The sequence below is a fragment of the Pelodiscus sinensis genome, chromosome 9 (assembly GCF_052426305.1).
Source record: "Pelodiscus sinensis isolate ZL-2025 chromosome 9, ASM5242630v1, whole genome shotgun sequence".
NCBI lineage: Eukaryota > Metazoa > Chordata > Testudines > Trionychidae > Pelodiscus > Pelodiscus sinensis.
Genome location: NC_143060.1, coordinates 51,213,979 through 51,236,335, shown reverse-complemented (window position 1 = coordinate 51,236,335; position 22,357 = coordinate 51,213,979). Strand labels below are relative to the sequence as shown.

At 41.9% G+C, this 22,357-nt stretch overlaps 1 long non-coding RNA gene across 1 annotated transcript in view; it reads right to left on the bottom strand.

The window, feature by feature from the left end:
• Positions 1-21,078, bottom strand: part of LOC142830677 (uncharacterized) — a 38,839-nt gene extending 17,761 nt beyond the window's left edge. Inside the window, exon 1 of the long non-coding RNA XR_012906126.2 lies at positions 20,961-21,078. This is a non-coding gene — a long non-coding RNA (uncharacterized LOC142830677). The remainder of the gene's footprint in view (positions 1-20,960) is intronic.
• Positions 21,079-22,357: the final 1,279 nt, after the last annotated feature.

The following is a 22,357-nucleotide window of genomic DNA, read 5'->3' as shown; positions in this document are numbered from 1 at the left end:
GCAAAAAAAAAAAAAAAAAAAAAATCGTTCCCATATCTTTTTAAAGTGATATTTTATAATCAGAGGCAGGGATAAGTGTGTCCATCTGTTTGGAAGACTGCGTGTACGCACATTGTGGGGATCTGTGAGGATTACTTTATTTGTTCCAAATATGTGAGAGGGGCAGTCACTGCAAAGTGCTTGGTAATCTCCAATCTAAAGCAGATGATGGGGACAGAGAGAGGACACGAGGCTTCTAATGGAAAATCTGTGCATTAGAGTCAGATTATAGATAATCACTTTCAAAATCTATGCATTGCCTGGGATTAGGCACTCTGAATTAAGTTTGGACTTTTCACACCAGCCTGCAGGTTACTACAAAATGATCAGCCCATCTGGCTGAAGAGTTGAATTTAGAGCCACAAGCTACCTTGACACAATGGGGATGATGTAAGCATGACTTAAATCAAAATTAAAATCATGGAGGTATGTAGGAGGCGTTTGGGGGGTTGAAGGGAGACTGTATTGTAGGTGGGTGTCACAGATTGCATGGAAGTCTTTATTTGCAGCAGCAGCCTCTGGATAGCTGAAAGGGATGGACACTGCTGCTATGTCTTAGAAAGTTTGCATTTGCCTATCTGCAACGAAATGTTGATCCTCACCGGCTGAATTGGGCTCTTGAGGCTACACTGCCATGTTATAGCTCCACAGCCTGAATCCTGAGGACCTTAGTTAACTGATGAGGATTAGTTAACTGATGGTGCTTTATAGCAGCATAGATATAGCCATAGAGGCCTGTGTGAAGGTTGGCTCTGAGGGTTTGGGTAACTTAGTCCCTGTGGTAGTAGACAGAAGAAAATTCTAATGTAAGATGTACACAAAGTTTTGAGTGTAGATTTCATTTGTTTCACCTTTAATCAGTTATCAGAAGTTCAAGTTGTTGGCAGAAAAAGGTTTCAGTTTGTGACTTATGTTGACTAGTGGTGATTAGTAATTTATCAGCATCAGAATGTATCAAAGCATTAGTCTCCTGATTGTGCAAGGATTTCTTTACTCTGGCTGGAGGACACTATTGAATTAGCTTTGATGCAGTTGACTCCAAGTGGCTATGTGGCATAGCATGAGCATAAAAGTCCTGGGATGATGAGCATATAGCTTGCAGTTCTGTGCAAATGCTGGCAGTACTTGGTAACGACATTCAAGCTGATTGTAATTCTTTTAAGTTAGCTCAGGATTTCATTGCAGTAACTCAGGGACTATCACAGATGGTGGTTGCTCAGCTCACACATCCCAACATACTCTTGATTCCATGTTTGGGACCAATCACCGAACCACAGGGTTGGAAAAGACCTCAGGAGGTCACCAATTCCAACCCCCCAAATTTGTGGTTGAAGTGACCCTCTGCCATTGGGATATTGAACCTTTTCTGACACTAAGTCCAAAGAGGTTAATGGAAACAGGGTGTTATTGGAGGGCTTAAAGGGATGATATTTTTCTTACAACAGACTGATCTATTTATGATCTGGTATCACCATATAGACTTCTCTCTTATCTGAGAAGTAACACAGATATGTCTACTTCTGACTGCATTCTCACAGGTGATTTTTACTTACAGGGCAAGAAATGTGGCTATAGCTTCAGTGGTCCTGAGCTGCTCTTGGATGATTGTTACAGTAGCATTGTCTAGGGAGAATATTTCTTTATGTCTTTATATAGGAAACCACTTCTTTCAGATGTGTACCTTAACTCCAACAAAGCCTTTGCTACTTCAGGATATTGCTGAAATATGCTCTGTGTGAGCCAATCTTTAAATCATACTAGAAAAAACAGCAGAGGCAAAATAGAGTAGCCTTATAATGAAGTGGTATAACTTGTAATAACATGACACCAGTGCTCCAATCTGCTGAATTGGCTCCCTTGTTGGCTTTTGGATGGAGTTTAAGGCTTTGAGTTTGATCTATTACATTCTAAATTTGAGGGGACCTACCTGAGATCAGCTGTCTCCATATGACGTGGCAAACATGCTTGAGCTGGAATAATAGAAGAGAAAGGAAGATACCAGCAGGGAATGCTCTCGCAAGGAATCTTCCACTATGAACTGTAATCCTCCTTACTTGGAGAGATTTATGAAAGGGTTTTCAAAGCTCTTCAAGGCCACTTTCTTTACCCAGGTTTTTGGGGAAGAAAAGGTACAATAGTGGCTGGCATTTGTGAGTGAGTGTTGAGCTTTTCCTGACTTGGGGAATGAGGAGAAGCTGTTGATATTACCTTCAATGTCAGAATATTTTTGACTATGACCATAGCATTTAGGATCCTGTGCAGGGCATTTTTAATGTATCAATTATAAACTGAAATACTTAAAATAAATTAAATGTATATGAGGGAAGAATCTGGATGAAAATGAAAAAATATTGGTTTTTTGGCTTAATAAGTGTATATAAATATAGAGGAAGAAACAATTTTGCTTATGCTATTTCACAAGTTTGCTTATGCTCTTCCAGCACCAAGTGAAAGTCATTGAATTGTAGGGCAATGTTGAGAAATGCAAAACGTACAATAGTGAAATTTCTGAAAGGTAAAACTTTCTCTTTGTGCTGTGGTTTTCACTTTGTTGGTTTCAATAGTGACTACAGATAGTCAGCTTGGGCTTCCATCTATTGTGGAGCTGGTTTCAATCTCATTTTCCACAGGAGAGGCAAATGCTTGAAATTTTACACAGCTGGATCAAATTTAGCAAAAGTAAATTAGCAGCCCAATCCTCAGCTAGTGTAAACTGGAGCAGCTTCACTGAAGTCAGTGGAGCTACATTGGCATACAACAAATGAGGATCTGCCTCATTGCCTGTATTACAAATACTGTTTCTTTCTCTGCAAAATATGCTGCAGTAAGAACCAACTATTTCACCCACTCCTGCTGCTTTGAGACAACACAGAGAGCTAGTGATTCAGTGGGTTTTACACCCCTCTACTGCTCTTACACTCATTACATTTTCTTTTCTGCACTATTATGCTGCCTGAATATGTCTCATGACTTTTCTGATTCAGTGACATCATTCTGAGTTAAGCAGCTTGACTTAAAGAACAATCATTCTCAAGTAAACATATTATGTTTCATGTGATGAGTCAAATACATTGATAAGACAGAATGTTCTGTTCTTGAGTCTCAGCTTAAGAAAAATGAGCAGATGGTTAATAACAGAAACCTTAATTGTTCAGCTACTGAGAAACATGAAATAGAGAGACTGTAACTTTGAACTATCAAATAATTCTGTTTCTGATCACAGCCTTAAATGTAACCTTAGGCTCTCTTTCAAGTTATGGGAATGAGACATTCATTTGTAGCAAGTACATTTCATTTATTACACTGCTACCATTGCCGTGCTATATATAATTGCTACACCCTGAAAGAACCAGGCTCCACTAGCTCTATTCTTTAGTAAGCTTCTTATTCCCTTTTTCTTACTTTGCAGAATGGTGTCTCTTTTCATAGCAGGAAGGAACAAACTTATATATAATGCCTAGGCATCAGCATCTTATCATAATTCTGCAATGATTTGACTTTTAGATCCTTCTTATTTTACTCAATCTTTGCTGCATGAATGTCCCCTGCATATATTTCTTCTCCACATGCTTCCAATGCACAGGATGACTGTACTTTTTAGAAGTCAAAGCACCTACATAAATGCATACCCTTTGTGAAATTCTGAAGGGGTTTTGCCCTCTCCCCAACTACTAAGGATGGAAAAACCTGGTCTGCTAAAGTGATCTTTACTTCATGTTAATAAAGCACCAAATGTTGTGGGAAAGTTATTTTAAAACTGAGACCTATTATATGCAGTGAACATAGGAGTGCCTGATATTGAAGTTTATAATCTGTAAAAGTGAACCTAAGGCAAATGTTCATATTAGAATGGTCCTCCTATGGTAGAGCATCCTCCTTCAGAAAGTGGCCAATGCCACTTACATCAGAGGAGTTATTATTGTTTATTACTTACACAGTGCCAGAGGTGTACATAACACTATGCAGATAAGAAAAGTCAGGATTTTGATACAGGAATCTTACAATCCAAGATGCTGATGGTGTAAAAAACATAAGCATGTGCTTATCTTTATGAATATATTTATTCATATGCTTAAAGTGAATCAAAATGCATAGGTCTTTGCAGGATCAGAGCCGTATGACATCACAAGGCTGACACTAACTAAACTGTTGGGTGAAAGAGTGTATGAATGAAAGCTCATGACATCTGCTGGTTAGGTCCTTTTTGGAGTTTAATATTTTCATATTTGGGACCAGTGATGTCATGATGTCAGGAGTGAGGCTGTCAGTTCTCAATTCAAGGCGAGTACTCAGCCCTGATTAGCACCTTCTTGGATCAGGCCAACCAGTTTTGTGCTGACTGATGCAATTGTAGATCACAGAATCATAGAAGATTAGGGCTGGAAGAAACACCAGGAAGTCATCTAGTCCAATCCCATGCTCAGTTCAAGACCAACTCCAACTATATCACCCCAGTCAGGGCCTGCCATTAAAAACCTCTAAGGATGGAGATCCCACCACCTCCCTAGCAACCCACACCAGTGCTTCGCCACCCTCTTGCAAGTAGTTATTCCTAATATCCAACCTAGGCCTCCCCCACTGCAACTTGAGACCATTACTTGCTCCTCATTCCACCATCTGACACCACTGAAAATAGACTAGCTTCATCCTCTTTGGAACCCCCTTTCATGTGGTTGGAGACTGTTATAAAATCCCCTCCTCCCCCATTCTTCTATTCTGAAGAATAAACAAGTCAAATTCCATGAGCTTGACAAGCTTCCCTGCTCACAAGTCATGTGTCCCAGACCCTAATAATTTTGGTTGACCTCCTCTGGACTCTCTCCAATGCGTCCACATCCTTTCTGTAGTAAGGGGTCTCAGGCTATGTCTAAACTACAGGCTTCTTTCAGAAGAAACTTTTCCAGAAGAGATCTTCTGAAAAAACTTCTCCCGAAAGAGAGCATCCACACTACCAATGAGCATCGAAGAAGTGATCTGCTTTTTTGACATATAGTGTCCAGACTGAATGGACGCTATCTTGCATTTAAGCTCTGATCACTATGGGTGGAATGACCACTGGGGAACCTGTGCTTTTTCCTCTTTCCTCTTCTTTTGAAAGAACTCCTTCTTCCCTGTCCACACACGCCTTTTTCTGAAAGACCTATTTCAGAAAAAGACTTCTTTGTAGAAAGAGGTTTACCAATGTCGGAAAAACCCCTCTGTCCTTTCGATTTTCTTTCAAAAGAATGCGATTGCAGTGTCAATGTAACTCACTTTTTTTTGAAAAACAGCTGTTTTTCCAAAAATACTTTATAGTGTAGATTCCCTAAGACTGGATGCAGGACTCCAGATATGGCCTCACTAGTGCCAAATAAAGAGGAATAATCACTTCCTTCGATCTGTTGGCAGTGCTCCTCCTAATGCACTCCAACAGGCTAAAGGGCACACTGTTAAATCATATCCAGCTTCTCATCCACTGTAATCCCCAGGTCCTTCTCTGCCCAACTGCTGGCTAGCCAGTCAGTTCCCAGCCTGTAACAGTGCTTGGAATTCTTCCACCCTATGTGATGGACTCTGCACGTGTCCCTGTTGAACCTCATCAGATGCTATTCTTAAATATTTATTGATAATTTGCAGTGCTGGGGAGCCCTAGTCCTAGAGAGAAAGCACAAGATGAGACCACAACGAAATGATGAGACAGTATTGGTGCAAGGCAATGGTCTTCACACACCAGCACCTAACTATTGTCAAGTTTTTTGTAGGCATCATGACATGGCAGTTTTTATAGAGGGATTGGAAAGTGGCTAAGGGGGGAGCTTTGCAATCTTTCAGGGGGCACGCCCCAAGTGTGAGGGGCAGAATGGCAGAAAGCACAGAAGTGCTTCTTTGAAAAGGTAACAAGTGGGTAACAGAGCTTGGTGTCCTGGGCTGATAGCAGATGACCTTCTCCCCACCTCCTTTGTTATAGCTTACTACAGTGTTAAAAATCAAACACCTTAGAAACAGTCTTGGTTTCCCTTAATCATAGCTGCTAACACTGCGGGGATTGACAAATGCCCTGGGACCCTCTTCAGTGGTGTCTGATGAGATAACCAGAGGAAAAGATTTTGAGGCACTTCAAAAGGGCATGGACGGCTGCCGAGGAGTAGATGAGGAAGTGGAGAAAGACAGGTTGAAGTTCAGAAACCCAAACACAGATCAGTAAAGACTTGTCTAGTCAAGAATCTACCAACAAATATTAGGGAAGCTGGACTCTTGCCATTGACTTCACCAGGAGAAGGAATGAGCTCTAGAAAATCAAGAGTGCTAATATATTTTTGTCAGATAACCACAGCTCTATAAATCAGAATATTTGGTCCTCAAAAAAATCGCATCAATGTGCAGCCTTAGATAGAGATGGACTCTAATTTAAAATATTTAAACATGACTAAGGCAAATGTACACATCGAACAGAGATTCTGCAAAAAAAAAAGTTTAAATATTAAAGGGTTTGGGAGATGATTAGGATAAAGCAGTATGTGTAGTGATGTTTGTGACTGAATTTAATATAAATAGATTAGCAGCTAAAGCCAACTTGTTTACATCCCTGTTTAGACAGCAGGTGTTGCAGCAGAAAGGGCAAGAATATTTGCAAACCTGCAGATACAGACAAAGGACAATATGGGTACTGTTTCTGGAAACTTGTTCCTATACATTATATTATCCTCTCAATCTATGTTTGATTTCACAATGTCATTGATGAATTAGGAGTTATGAAAAGTTACTACATGCTCAAAGAAAATAACTTATGTCATTTTAAAGCAATGAATCTAGTAACTGAAAACAATTTTGGCTTTACAGGTTTATATTACATATTATTGTTTAATCTAATAACATATTTTGAAATAATATTGAGTCTGAGTATAGCATATTCTTCTCTCCAGGAAGACCTGACTGTGTATATTTCTTTCAGATGGTAAGTACATAAGAACAGCCATACTGGGTCAGACCAGCAGTCTATCCAGCCCAATATCCTGTCTGCTGACAATGGCCAATACCACTGATACCCCAGAGGGAGGGAACACAAAAGGTAATCCTCACATGATCCTTCCCCAGGATTGATGGACCCTAACCTCCATTAATCTATCTAGCTCTTTTTTGAACTCTGTTAAAGTCCTCTGGAACAAATCCTCTGGCAAGGAGTTCCACAGGTTGACTGTGCACTGAGTTCTTATATTGTGGGAATAATTACATAAGTTTTCCGTATTCACTTTTTCTACACCAGTCATGATTTTATAGATTTCTATCATATCCCCCCTTAGTCTCCTCCTTTCTAAGCTGAAAAGTCCAAGTCTTTTTAATCTCTCTTAACATGAGACCCATTCCAAACTGCTAATAATTTTTGTTGCCCTTTTCTGAACCTTATTCAATGCCAATATATCTTTTTTTGAGATTTGGCAACCACATCTGTATGCAGTATTCAAGATATGGACATACCATGGTTTTGTATAGAAGCATTAAGATATAAGTCTTATTCTCTGTCCCTTTTTTAATGATTCCTAACATTCTATTTGCTTTTTTGACTGCTGCTGCACATTGAGTGGATGTTTTCGGAACATTAAAAACTCACTGGATTTTCATAATGCACACATACAGAGACTATCATAAAGACAACAGAAGAAAAATGAGTTTCATAGATTACCTCTAACAAGTAAATATAATGCCTTATGTGCAATACTGTCATCATATAGTAACAATAATTCAAATCAGTAATACTTTATTACAGTTGAATGTAATGGATATGTGTTACTAAAGAGGAATCTGCCTAATTCTGTGGGTTTTCATATACAACTATTTTTAAAATCCTCCTAAATGGTATATAAGCAAATCTATTACCTGTTTTTATTAATATTGAGATTGCAGTAGAACCTGCATGTACTAAGTGATTTTTCAACAAAGAAGAGGGAAGCAAAAAAGAGCTGTAGAAAAATCACTTTCTAATTGGCTGCCTTACTTATTTCCTCCCTGTCTTCCTGGGAAAGTGTATTCAATTGGAGCAGTTTGATTCAGCTTTCGATTAACGTTGACTGCTTCATATCTCAGTGGCTGTTGAGTTGCCAGACTACATTTATCTACACATTGGTCCTGTACCTAAGTCAATGGAAGATCAGAGAAAGAGGAGTCTCCAAAAGCAGGAGACTTCTCCAACTCTGGAGTAGCAAAACTTCCATCACAGGGAAAGTGGTCTTGCACCTTATTAGCCCTGGGGAAATACGGGGAAAGCTGAGGGTGGGAAGTGCATATTCAGTTAATGTTCTGGGAGAATAGAATGTATACATGCCAGGTGAATGAGCTGAATGAATAGCCAGACAACAACACTTGGTCTCAAAATGATAGTTGTTAATAACATTTCTTAACTTGTTTTGTGAACCGTGAGCAAATGATGGTTCTACAGTACTCGTTTTTCAACCTCTATGCTGCTGCTATCAGTGGAGAATTGTATTGCTTAAAAAGGCACATTTTAGTTTACTTATTAGTAATAAATGTAAAAGTCTTTAAGTCTAATTAATTTCTGTTTAAAGAGATGGATGCTACTCTTCTATTCTCAGAACACTTGTTTTAAAATGTAAGGACTTCCTGCATCTTTCCCAGAGGCAAAAAAGAAAGAAAAGAAAGATATTCCCTTAGAACTAGCAATCACCCATCTTCTTAATTCTGTACTTGTCTATCAGAATATACAATATATACTGCATGTTTACTGAGGAAAAGAAGATGGGGAGGGAAGGCATTGCAATCCTGAATCTTGAATCTGCATTTCAGTGCTGAATCTGGATTGTCAGGCCAGCCCTGCCTTCCATTTTAAAGTCACTAAAGGGCATTTTTTCTGGTGCAATAGTTATTGCAGCACATGCATCATTGTGCCATTAAAAATGTGTCTTGCATTGACATATGTAACCATTTACTCCTGTGCAAAGTGAGTTCAAAATGCCACTGTTCTGATTTGTTCACATTTTACAACCACTTTGCACGTGTGGACTACGTAAGGTAGAAGGCAAGAGAGCATCAGGCCTTGGATTCTTATTGTGGAATAGAAAACTTAAGTAATTCTCATTGTTCTGAGGCCCCTGGGACATCTAGGCACAGTGGCCCAGTCTTTCTTGCTGCCACCATGAACCTTCATTTTGTTGCATTTTGTTAGGTCTCCAATGAGTTTGTTGGCTTTTTTTAATACCACCAAGTACAGGTTTAAATGCCTGTAATGTATACAAATATAAACGCATAAGAACAACAACAACAAAGTCATATGCATGGCCAGTGTCACAGGAACATTTTTAAAAATGGAGGGGTTCTGAGTTACCTTCTCCAGTCCATTCCCACCCCAGCTGAGGCCAAGAACCAAAGCCCCAGCACACGGTGCCAGCAGCAGGAACTCCTGTAGTGGGTTCTCGTCTGCTGCCCTCTGGCGCTTGGAAATCTAACCAGGACCCCAGAGAGTGGGGTGGCAGCAGAACTCCTTGTGAACAGACTGGCAACAAAAAACCTGGTGCACGGGGCAGCAACAGGGACCGTAGGTGCTAGGCAGGGAGCCCTGGGGTGCTGCAGCACCCTCCACACGGCTAATTCCCATGTCTCAAATGAACATCAATCACAGGACATGATGAAAAACATCATGTTGATGTCAATCGATGTGGTTACAATCACTTTAGGGGAACTATAAGTTTATACTCCCTGAAGATCTGGCCCCATACTTATATTCCTGTGCAAATATTGTACTGAGAGAATATAAAAGATTCCACAGAATAATGAAACGTGGTAGAGTGCCTTTCAGATTTAGCATGAATCCCTGCCCATTTCCCTTACAATTGCATTTATAGTCTCTGGATGGACCACACAGGAAGAATTGTTAATAAATACCCCTATAAGAGGCTTCGTGAATGAATAACTTGCTGCCATTTATTTTAAAAACAGGAAAAACGTGAATAGGTTTAATTAGTCATGCATCAAGAATTTAGCTGCAGGTTTGATATCTGGGTAAATTCTTCATGCTTACTTCCTATCTTTGTTCAGTAATCCAACAGATTCTGAAATATCATAACTTTTGTCCTCCATTATTTCTGATTTTCTGGAAACTCTAAGTTTCTGGGTTCCATTTTTTTTTTTGGTGATGCTGATTCATAGTGAGTTTATGTCTGACACCATACTTAAAGAAGCTACATAATGGAGAACTGCCTTTCAGCTTCTTGGAGCTCCAGTATTTAGAGGGAGAAAAGACTGTTGAGAGTCTATGGGTTAAGTTTAGAGGCGGAAGCACTGGGAGGGAGGAGAGGGGGCAGTGATGTGGTCGGTGTCTGGTATAGACCACCAGATCAGGTGGATGAGGTAGATGAGGCTTTCTTTGGACAACTGAGAGAAGCTTCCAGATCGCAGGCCCTGGTTCTCATGGGGGACTTCAATCACCATGACATCTGTTGGGAGACCAATACAGCAGTACACAAACAATCCAGGAAGTTTTTGGAGAATGGTGGGGATAACTTCTTGGTACAAGTGCTGAAAAAACCAACCAGGGGCCATGCACATCTTGACCTGCTGCTCACAAACAGGAAGGAACTAGCAGGGGAAGTAGAGGTGGGTGACAACCTGGAAAGCAGTGATCATAACATGGTAGATTTTAGGATCCTGACGAAAGGAAGAAAGGAGAGTAGGAAAATACATACTCTGGACTTCAGAAAAGCGGACTTTGACTCCCTCATGGGCAGGATTCCCTGGGATGCTTACATGAAGGGGAAAGGAGTCCAGGAGAACTGGCAGTATTTTAAAGAAGCCTTATTAAAGGCAGAGGAAGTAACTGTACCGATGTGAAGCCAGAAAAGCAAATATGGTAGGCAACCAGCTTGGCTTACCGGGGACATCCTTGGTGAGCTTAAAAACAAAAACAAAAAGGAAGCTTACAAGAAGTGGAAACTTGGACAGATGACTAGGGAAGAGTATAAATGCTCAAGAATGCAGCCAAAGTCTTGGCTGAGTTTATTTAGTTGTGATTGGTCCTGCCTTTGGCAGGGGGCTGGACTTGATGACCTCCTAAGGTCTCTTCCAGCTCTATGATTCTATGATTCTCAATGCAGAGAGTTAGGGTCCAAAAATAGCATTTTGTGCAGCTTTCAAAATAATGGACGTGTTATTCCGACGTCCCGGTAAACCTCGTTCCATGAGGATCAAGGGACGTTTTGAAATAAGCTATTTTGAAATATACTCAAAATAAGCTGCACAATTTGTGTAGCTCCAATGGTGTAGCTTATTTCAAGGTTAGGGTGCAGTGTAGACGCACCCTCAGTGTGCAGAGACACAGAGTTTAAACATATTCACTGTCCCCATAAGCTCTGCTGTTCACACTAAAAGTTCCATAATGTGCTTTGACTTACTGCTATCCCAAGCTTCAGGAGGTCAAAGCACACTACAGAACTGCCAGTGTGCAGCTGCAGGACTTACATGGACAGAGTGTGCATGGAATGCAAGTGTGCTCTAGATTTACAGCCCTGCTTTGCATCCACTAACTTTCCCTATAGACACCATGCCCTCAGAATAGAACACTTGCATCCTCTCTGATGCTTCTGTTTAGGGTTTCAAACATTAACTTCTGCCTAGAAAGGAGAGGCAGTTGCAGCCTCAAGTAACCTACTAGTCTGGTTGAGGAAGGCTCTTTAAGAACCTCTCAATGACACTGTGTCTAATCCAACCCTATTAATTAGTTACTATGGGACAGACTTTTAAAGGTAATTAGGCACTCACAGGTGTAGATGGTTGTCTAGGGCAGCTTTTTTTTTAATCCTATTTTCAACTTGGTGTCTATTAGCATTTTCTGGCACCTAATTATCTTTAAAATTCCTGGCCTATGTTTTTTGTATCCCTTATGCTCAGGAATAAAGGAATATCAATTTACTAAAGTAAGAATGGCCTCTACAGATTATAGTCCTCAACAAATGTTGACTACAATTATTTTTTTAAGTAATAAGGTAGTGGGAAGGGAGAGTCCCCTTGTCAATAGATCTTTGTTTTACTTCTGTTTGGAAAGAGATTTTTCCCTACTCTCTGCTTTTATAAATGTTTATAAAGATTATTTAATTATGGAACATCTTTATGGCTGAGTAAATACTTGGAGTGAGAACTGAGCATCTGATCTTGTCCTTGGATGCAGTGAGAGCTACTTGCATTCATTTGAGGTTAGAATTTGGCCCTAAGAACCATGTTAAACCTGATGCCAATTAGTCTGTGATGTGAAAATCGGAGACCGGGCTGAGGATGATTCCCCCAGCTGAGCCTTTGTAGAAGAATAACTTGCTTTAAAAGCAAGAGGGAAAAAAGGAATGGCAAATAGAACAGCTATTGGATAGTTTTTAAAGAAGAATGGTCAGAGGCAATGGCTTTTAGTAATAATCTACGATTTATTATACCATTTATCTTTACTGTAGAGGCATAGCTGAGAGAGCTTTTAAAAATAAAAGGTTGTAAGAAGAGGCATGAAAGGCTGGTGAGTGTGGAAAGCCAAGAGAAATTTTCCTAAAGGACTGGTATGATAGTCACTCACAGAGAAAAGCTGGAGAAGGGGATTGATTTCAACTGTGAAAGAACTGTAGTTCTCAGTCTATTCATGTCAGTGAAGCTGCCACATTGTCTCTGAAAGCTAAGACGAGGGTTTAGGTAGGATCCTTGGGAGTTGCTGCAGCGTGCTAACTGCTTTCTGTAAGCTGCTGCCACTAGGGAACTTCCACAGCCTTTTTAGGATCCTGCAGTGAGGTTGGTACAGGCGGGTTTTTGCAGAACACAGTGGAAGTCAATAGAGCTGTGCATTGATGCAGTAGACCCTTGCGTGGATTTTGTTCTTCAGGGAGTGTCTCTTCCAGACATTTTATAAACACTTAGCTGCCAAAAAGAAATGAATTGTGTACATCGTGTGTTTGTGTTTCAGAATGTGAATGTGAGAGAAGACAGGTGACAGAGAGTGATCAAGACTGGCCCCTGATACAACAGGCACAAATGGCCTGTGAAAAACCTTTATGTACGGGCCTCAGAACAGAGGGTAGAATGGCTATTCTTGTCACCACTGGAGTGTTTTCTGGTAGTGCCTTAATTTTGCATGAGCAACTCCTGTATTCTTGTAGACCCAAAGCTGATGGGGTACTAAATAGTTTTGTGCTCTGAAGCATGTCATGATATTTTACTGAAATCTCATTACTCTTTATTGCAGCTTCATCAGGCTGTAGCATTTCATGCCAAGTCAACATCATGTGAGGTAAATGACATCCAAAAATCACATTGGCAAAACAATTTTTATTACCAAATGAACCATAACTTGTTTCTTATTTTTTATTTCTCTTTTGCATGGCCACAGTGCTGAAGAACAGTAGTCCTAGACCAGGCCCTGACATGCTAGGTGTTGAAGAAACACAAACCAAAGAGACAGTCTTTGCCCTGAAGAACATAGAATCTACATTTGTTGAATTAAGGTTACTAATGTCTAGATTTAACTTCTTAATATGTTTGGTAAAATCAAAATAGAATTGAAAGTAAAATAATGATAATAGGAAAGGTACAAAATTGAACTAAGTGACTTTAACATTTTTAACTTTATTATCAAAAGAAATCAGGGACTCTTGATTTCATTGATATTCTCACATACTTTAAATGTAAGCATATGGATCAGACTTTTCAGAATTGAGGCCTTATTTTGTACTTTATAGTCAAAATTAACAATGAAACAAACCATCCTAATGAGATGACCAATAAAAAAATCAATGAGCCAAGGCCAGTTCTGCTTCTTTCTAGTCCCCCTTTTATTTAATATTAGACATGCAACTATCTAATGTAGTCTGGAAGCATGTTTAAGAGGATTACAATTTGCTGAAGACTCAATATTAATACAATTTACAAATTTCCAGCAGGCACCACACTTGCCCTATCCAAAACGTATACAAGTCATTGGGAGTCTTTCAACTGACTTAAAGGGTTTGGATTAGGCCATTAGGGACATATGTCAATTTGTTGTGATTGGCTTCTCAGTTTGTGAAATGAGTCCTGACTCACTCATAGGCTAGAAATGAGCACAGCTCTCTAATGGATTGTGTTTGCTTTTGTCTGAACACAATATGGTAGAGAGCACGTGGAAGTGATACTATGGATACATTTGATTTTTTTAATACTTAAATTGGTACTGCTAAAAGTTGGACTATTCTGGAAACTAAATTAATTTCATAAGTCAAGTACAATGTGAGCAGTAGCAGTAGTAGAGATTTCTCCACCAGTATCCCTTTTCCTTGTAGGAGTGATCATCTCCAGACCGGTTGGGATTTAGGACACAGAGGAAATTTATATTTTGGGTGTACATTTTTGTAGCTGAGTGAGGCACAATCAGCTATTTTGTGGGTTCTGGAGGAATGCGTGCAACAGAAATTGGAAGGTTCAGAAGACAGATAAAAGGAAAAAAGTCTTTCCCCTCTGAAGCTGTATTGACTGGGGGTATGTCTACACTACAAAGTTAATTCGAACTAACGGACGTTAGTTCGAATTAACTTTCATAGGCGCTACACTAGTGCTCCGCTAGTTCGAACTTAATTCGAACTAGCAGAGCGCTTAGTTCGAACTAGGAAAACCTCATTTTACGAGGATTAAGCCTAGTTCGAACTAGCTAGTTCGAATTAAGGGGTGTGTAGCCCCTTAATTCGAACTAGTGGGAGGCTAGCCCTCCCCAGGTTTCCCTGGTGGCCACTCTGGCCAACACCAGGGAAACTCTATTGCCCCCCTTCCGGCCCCGGACCCCTTAAAGGGGCACGGGCTGGCTACGGTGCCCATGCCAGGTGCAAGTCTGCCAGCACCTAGCCAGCAGACCCTGGATCCTGCATGGATCGAGCCACCCACCCGATGCCCCCCAGCCCTCCCCCTCTTCCCGGGACCAGGCTGGCGGCTCCCGGGAGCTTGCCCGGGATGGCAAGAGGCGGGCACCCGCCTGGGCTAGTGCAGACATCGTGGACCTCGTCCATGATCTCTGCACTAGGCACAGGAAAGTGACTGTCTAGGGCAGAGAGCTGCCAGCCTGGCCACCCAGGAGCAGGTGTGCAAGATAATCAAGGGGGTCCACTGAGACCCCCAACCCTGAGCCCTGAGCTTACAATGGCCTTCCTGGGTCAGACCAAAGGTCCATCTAGCCCAGTAGCCTGTCTGCTGACAGTGGCCAACACTAGGGACCCTGGAGGGGATGGACCGAAGACAGTGACCAAGCCATTTGTCTCGTGCCATCCCTCTCCAGCCTTCCACAAACCTTGGGCAGGGACACCACTCCTACCCCCTGGCTAATAGCACTCCATGGACCCCACCTCCATGACTTGATTTCACTTCCCTTTAAACTCTGTTCCAGTTCTAGCCTTCACAGCCTCCTGCAGCAAGGAGTTCCACAGGTTGACTCTTTGCTTTGTGAAGAACAACTTTCTCTTACTAGTTTGAAGCCTGCTACCCATTCCTTTCCTTTTGTGTCCTCTAGTCCTTCTTTATGGGAACTAAAGAAGAACTTTTCTGTATGCACCCTCTCCACCCCACTCATGCTTTTAGAGACCTCTATCCTGTCCCCCCTCCGTCTCCTCTTTTCTAAGCTGAAAAGTCCCAGTCTCTTTAGCCTCTCTTCATATGGGACCTGTTCCCAACCCCTGATCATTTTAGTTGCCCTCCCCTCTCCCAGCCTCTCTCTTCCCCTCTCCTACCTCCTTTTCCCAGTCTCCCTCAGTTTTGTTCAATAAAGACAGATTCCATTTTGGAAGACATGTTATCTTTATTTTGTACATCAGGAAGGAGGGCTAGGGAAGGGTAAGTGGAAGGAGGTGAGGGAGGAATGGGGTACAAGCCCCCGATGGGGAGGACTGGGCTGGCTCTGCGGGCTTCTGGGGGTGGAACCTCTCCTGCAGCCCCCCAATTACCCCCTCTCCCCAGATGGCAGCCTGCCGCAAGTGCAGCCGGGCCGATAGCCGAGTGCTGTGATGTGCCCAGTGTGGGTACTCTGGGCACTCCAAGCCAGGACTTCTTTGCAAGCGGGGCTCCCCTGAGAACTGTCTGTCCGGGGTGGGGGTCGGGACACTTTAAGCACAGCCCTCGGCTAGCCAGAGACAGCATCTCCATGCTCTAAGTCCTCCTCTGATGCCCCCCTGGCACTGCTTCCAGCCATCCTTAAGCCCGGTTCAGGGTCCACTGAATGTGGACATGCTAGTTCGAATTAGCAAAACGCTAATTCGAACTAGTTTTTTAGTCTGGATCTGTTAGTTCGAATTAGCTTAGTTCGAATTAGCTAATTCGAACTAAGTTAGTTTGAATTAACGTTGTAGTGTAGACATACCCTGGGTTACTAACTGATTCATGTGGGCTACAATGGAATAAACAGGCTCATTTTCCTCTCTTTTGCTAAGGTCACTTTGTGCTGTTCTAGAACAAGCATAACTAGCCATGGGGGAATTGCCCCAGTTGTACTCCAATGATATATGTAATCATAGGCAGCCTTAAACAATAAACCAGTGAATGAGACAAGAATAAAACAAAAAAACAAAGACCTAAACAAACTAGAGAGCTTCCTTGGTGAACTACTGTACACGGGGTTCTAAACCCTAGCTTCCTGGGCGCATCTCTAAACCTGTTTAAATAGATTGGTTGCAAGTACTTTGGAGGATAGGGTCATAATTCAAAATGATCTGGACAAACTAGAGAAATGGTCTGAGATAAACAGGATGAAGTTCAATAAGGACAAATGCAAAGTACTCCACTTAGGGTACAGCTAAACTATACCCCTCTGTCAGCAGAGGGATGTAAATTAGACGTATTGAAAGTGCAAATGAAGCCGGGATTTAAATATCCTGTGCTTCATTTGCATAATGTCGGCCGCCGCTTTTTGAGAAATAGAGCTTTTCGAAAAAAACCCCGCAGTTTAGATGGGCGTACAGGATCTTTTGAAAGAGGGCATTTCTGTCAAAAATGTCCCATCTAAACTGCTGGGGGGGTTTTCGAAAAGCCCCATCTCGCACAAAGCGGCATTTACCATTATGCAAATTAAACACGGGATATTTAAATCCCGGCTTCATTTGCACTTTCAATACATCTAATTTACATCCCTCTGCCGACAGAGGGGTGTAGTTTAGATGTACCCTTAGGGAGGAAAACTCAGTTTCACACATGCAGAATGGGAAGTGACTATCTAAGGAATACTACACAAAGGAATCTAGGGATCATAATGGAGCACAGCTTAAATATTAGTGAACATTGTGAGAGTGAACAAAAAAACCCCACCATCATTCTGGGATGCATTAATTGGAGTGTTATAAGCAAGACAAAAGTAGTAATTATTTTGCTCTACTTTGGCTAATTAGGCTTCGACTGGAGTATTGTGTCCAGTACTGGGCATCACACTTCAGGAAAAAAGATTAAAGGTCTAGAAAACACAACCTGTGAAGGAAGACTGACATTTGTTTAGTCTGGAAAAGAGAAGACTGTGAGAGGAGACATGATAACAGTTTCCAAGTACTTAAAACGGTGTTACAAGGAGGAGGCAGAAGAATTATTCTCCTTAATATCTGCGGATAGGACAAGAAGCAGTGGGCTTAAAATACTGCAATGGAGGTTTAGATTGGACTTTAGGAAAAACTTCCTCACTGTCTGGTTGGCTAAACACTGGAATAAAATTGCCTAGAGAGGTTGTGGAATCTATATCACTGGAGATATTTAAGAGCAAGTTAGACAAACATCTATTAGGGATGGTCTAGATGGTACTTGGTTCTGCTATGAGGGCAGGGGACTGGATGTGATGACCTCTCGAGATCTCTTCCAGTTGTAGTGTTCTACGATTTTATTATCTATGATTCTTATATTTATAATACTGTCCCTTAGGAAGGCATGTCTTTACTTGTTTTTCCATAAACATCTCAATAGTACACAGCTGGTGTAATACCTCCGACACCACATCCAGCCTCCTACTGCTTGGGAAAAGGAGGCATGGATAAGTCAGGCGTAGCCTGATCTATATGTCCTGGTGATTCTTGCGCACTGTACCAGGTTCAGTTTCAAAATAAAGATACTATTATTATTATTATTATTATTTTATTTATTATATTTATTTTATATATTTATTAACCTTTTTATGAAGGACTCAATTTTTTTTGCATTAACTGTATGATACTGTCGGAAATGCTTGGCTCTATAATGAGAACGTTGCTGTAATGTGGTATTTTACGCTGTGTGTAGTGCTGTTGTAAGCATGTGCAATCTTAAGGACAAAAGTAGGTCATTGAAACATGAGCAATGTGAGAATGTTTAGCTCTCTTTGGCAATACAAGATTTCCTACTATTATTAATGTCCTTCCAAGCTGTTAAAAATAAATAGGCTCAATTAAAGTATGACCAATGGCTTGCTTGTGTTAAATGAATAGAATACATTCTGAAGGGGGTAAGGATGGCATAGCAAGTTTAGGGGAACGATGAAACTATAATGGTGATTTCATGTAAATGTTTCAATAGAACTTCTGCAATGTGTTTATGAATCTTTGCTTAACCTAGTTTCAAACTAGTTCCAGAATGTGTGCTTTTGCCTCCTTTTTTATATATTTATGATTCTTTCAATCCCTTTTATACCAAAGTAAATACAGTCTTTGAAATACCTTTTAAAAAAAAAAGGTGCATTATTTCAAGCTGTTTGATATCTTTATCTCACTGCATGGAGTAAACTGAGTTAATATGCAAATACTAGCTTATTGACATTACCTTGGATATTTTTTAAATCTTCTGAGTTGGAAAAAATCTTTAGTTAATTCTTTTAGGATTTTTCTTAGAGATATTCAAATACCATGTGAGAAACCACTGGAGTGTCCTCAGATCAAATTGGCAATGTTCTCTAAACAGAAATGTTTTCTTATTTGGCCAACATTAACCACTGATTGGAGAAGATGAGTTAAATTTAATGATTGTGGAGACTGGTTAACAGTGGGAGCAGGATCTGAATCTGTTTCCCACTGTGTTTACCAGGAATCAAGTCCTGACTGGCAGTTAGAAAAGGGATTAGGTAAATTATTGGGGGAATCCGGGCAGGTGATGATGGGTGTCTCTAGCCCCAAATCCACAACCACAGGTAGGGAAAGGATTCACCCCCCCCCCCAGGATTTGGTGGAGCTCCTGGTAGTAGGGCCAGTAGTGGAATTCTGCCCTGAAATAAGAGCTGCACTCCCTGACCTTGGCATAGCCCTAGCAGAGCTCTTTTACCTTGCTCTGCAGCTGTTTTAATGTGCAGGGGAGCGGACGTCCTCTCATGGCCAGAGCCTCGGCCATCTGGCCGTAGATGTCGATGTTTTACCTCTGGGAATGGAGGTCCTGGAGGGTCTCCTCCTTACCCCACAGCTCCAGAAGGGACAGGATCTGTGCCCCGGACCAGGAGGATACACACCATTTGGTACCTCTGGCTGGGTCTTGGGAGGCCTGGTGGTGCTCCTTGTGAGGGCCAGGGGACTCTCGGGGGGCTTGTGGATGAGCCATGGGTCCAAATTTGGGTTGCAGTCACAGCCGCGTGGTGAGGTGCAGCTCCCAGGCCCAGCTTCCTGCCACAAGGCTTGTCCCGGGTGCCTGCAGCTTTAAGAGCTGGCAGGAGACAGGAACTAGAGAGTTCTGATTAGTTTGGACCGAATGGCCACTAGGGCACCTTTGTTATTTCCTAGAGGCATCTTCTTTTGAAAGAACTCCTTCTTCCACTTCCACACTCGCCTTTTTCTGAAAAGGCTTTTTTGGAAAAAGGCTTCTTCCTCATAGAAAGAGGTTTACCGCCATCTGAAAAACCCCTCTGTTCTTTCGACTTTCTGTAAGAATGTAATAGCAGTATGGACTCAAGTATTGTTTTTCCAGAATAATGGCCATTTTTCTGGAAAAACACTGCAATGTAGATGCACTCTTTGATTCCCATCATGGGAATTACTGGAGTTTTCCTAAAACATTGGCGTCCACTTGGCGTTCCACGAGGCGTACAGGTAGTTCAGAATAGGAAGCCTAATCCGAATTATCTAGTTCATGATGCGTGTAGCCGTGGGCACGGAGTCCAAACTAGCGGACATTTTAAAATGGCGGCGCCCGGCAACATGCAAATGAAGCCCGGGAAATTCAAATCCCGGGCTTCATTTGCAAGTTTGTATGACTACATTAACCACCCTAGTTCGAACTAGGGTGGTAGTGTAGACATACCCTAAGTGGGGAAGGGGACTGGAAGACACAATTTCACAGGTGATGTGGACTTGAAGAGACTTGAAATGAATATCTCTATGCCTCTGACAGATCCTGAACAACTGCACAAATCTTATCCCAAAATGTAGGAGTCCCCAGTCCCTCTTCCATAGAATTTCATCCCCTCCACCTCTCCTGTGTACACATGCTTCAGAATGAAAGAATTCCAAGCATAAGGTATTTTCAAAACATTTCTAAGCAAGATGGGCACCTGCCTGGTTTACTTTACTTCATAACTAAGAGTGCTCTGTTTGACAGAGCTACAGTTTTGCTATGACTCCCACCATCAGAAGAAGAACCAATCTGACCATGTAATTTAACAGTGAGGTAAAACTGATTCTATTTGACTTCATGTGTGTAGGGGATCAGCCGTGTCCATGTCCCCTGTTTCCCCGATGCACCCCATTGTGCGTATTTGGAGTTACCAGGTTTATTAAATTTTATCGCCTTACAAATCCCGTAACGAGGTCGATCGCCCTCCACAAGCTAGGGAAGGGAGTTCGGGCCCACCCTCACTCCGAACCCCGACCCAGGGCCCTAAGATCAGGACTCTCATCCCCACCTAGCAGAGGGGGTTGAAACCCCTAAACTCCCCCGCTCTCGGGGTCCACGCCCCCGCTCTGGGCTGCTTCTTCCCTAGCCTCTGTCCGTGACTAGCCAGGGGACCCCGGGTTAGAACTCACCCAGGGTCTCCAGATCTCTGGCCTGACTTGCCTCCGATGTTGGGCTCCGACTCCCCAGGGATCCGCCTCCCCACCCTCAGGCATCGAGCTTATTTTTAAATTACCCGCCGGACGCGGGGGGATGACACCCCCCCTGACGTCATCCCGCCGTGCCACCTCCGGGCCTCGGGGAGATGACGTCACCACGGATGTCATCACGGCCCGCCCCCAAACTCCGTTGGCGTGCTCCCTCGAGCCACCGCTTATTCGAAGCGTCGCCGCTCCCCGCCCAGGGCTCTCTGTGGCTTTCCGCCCCGGCGTGGCACAAACCCCGCTTCCTGGTCTCTGCGGAGACATGGGGTTTTTAGGGGGGGGCGGGGCCACCCCGCCACAATGTGAAAACCAGGTATCCTTCAGACCTATTGCAAGATAAATTCTATTATTGTTTATGCTTTGTTTCATATCACCAAGTTAACCAGCTTTTCTAAAGGATAATAAAGACTCCTTTATCTCACAAATACTTTGAAAATGACTTATTTTAGTATGATTTGAAATAGGGCCAATGGAGATTATCATCCTGATTTAAAAAAAACCCCTCTTTGTGTTAGATTTACATGATAATGTCTATGTGTCTTCATTTATCTTGGCAATAATCTTATACTTAAGTGAATAACAACTTGTCCTTTGGCCTCCTGGGTCAGTGCGACAAGAGAATTGGATTATTGTTGAATAAAGGTAAGGACAATTTCATTATTGCTATTATAATACAAATTTAATATATTTCAGGGCAAGTTCAAAGAGTGAGATGACAAGCTAAGTGATGTTAGGAATGGCAGTTAACTTCTTCTGAAATGCTCAGAAACCTGGTCATTTACCACCAGATGTTTTACTGTAGAACATACTATAAATAGAAGAATACTTCAGATTAATAAAATGAGTGGAATCATTTTCTCACCAGATAAAACAAATTATGAATGGTCCTGAGGTCAACCATTTGTGTTCTAGAGAGAATGAGTAGAACATATTTACATGACGTTGCAGTTTTCCTTTAATCGTTTCATTTCTCCTCCAACACTACAAAATGATACTCTTCTGGGTGAACAAAACTCCAGGCTATGTCTATGCTAGAGGCTTCTTGTGAAGAAGCTTTTTGTGGAAGAAAACTTCCGCAAAACCTTCTTGCACAAGAGAGCGTCCACACTGCAAAAGCGCATCGAAAAAGCAATGCACTTTTGTGAAAGAGAGAGTCCAGACTGCAGGGACGCTCTCTCAAAATGAAACTCTGATTGCTTTTTACAGAATGGCCACTGTGGCACCTGGGCTTTTTTTGAGTGCCTCTTTTGGTGCAAAAAAACCCTATTCCTCATCCACACACACCTTTTTGAGCACGAGCTCTGGCACAAAAAGGAGTTATTTCT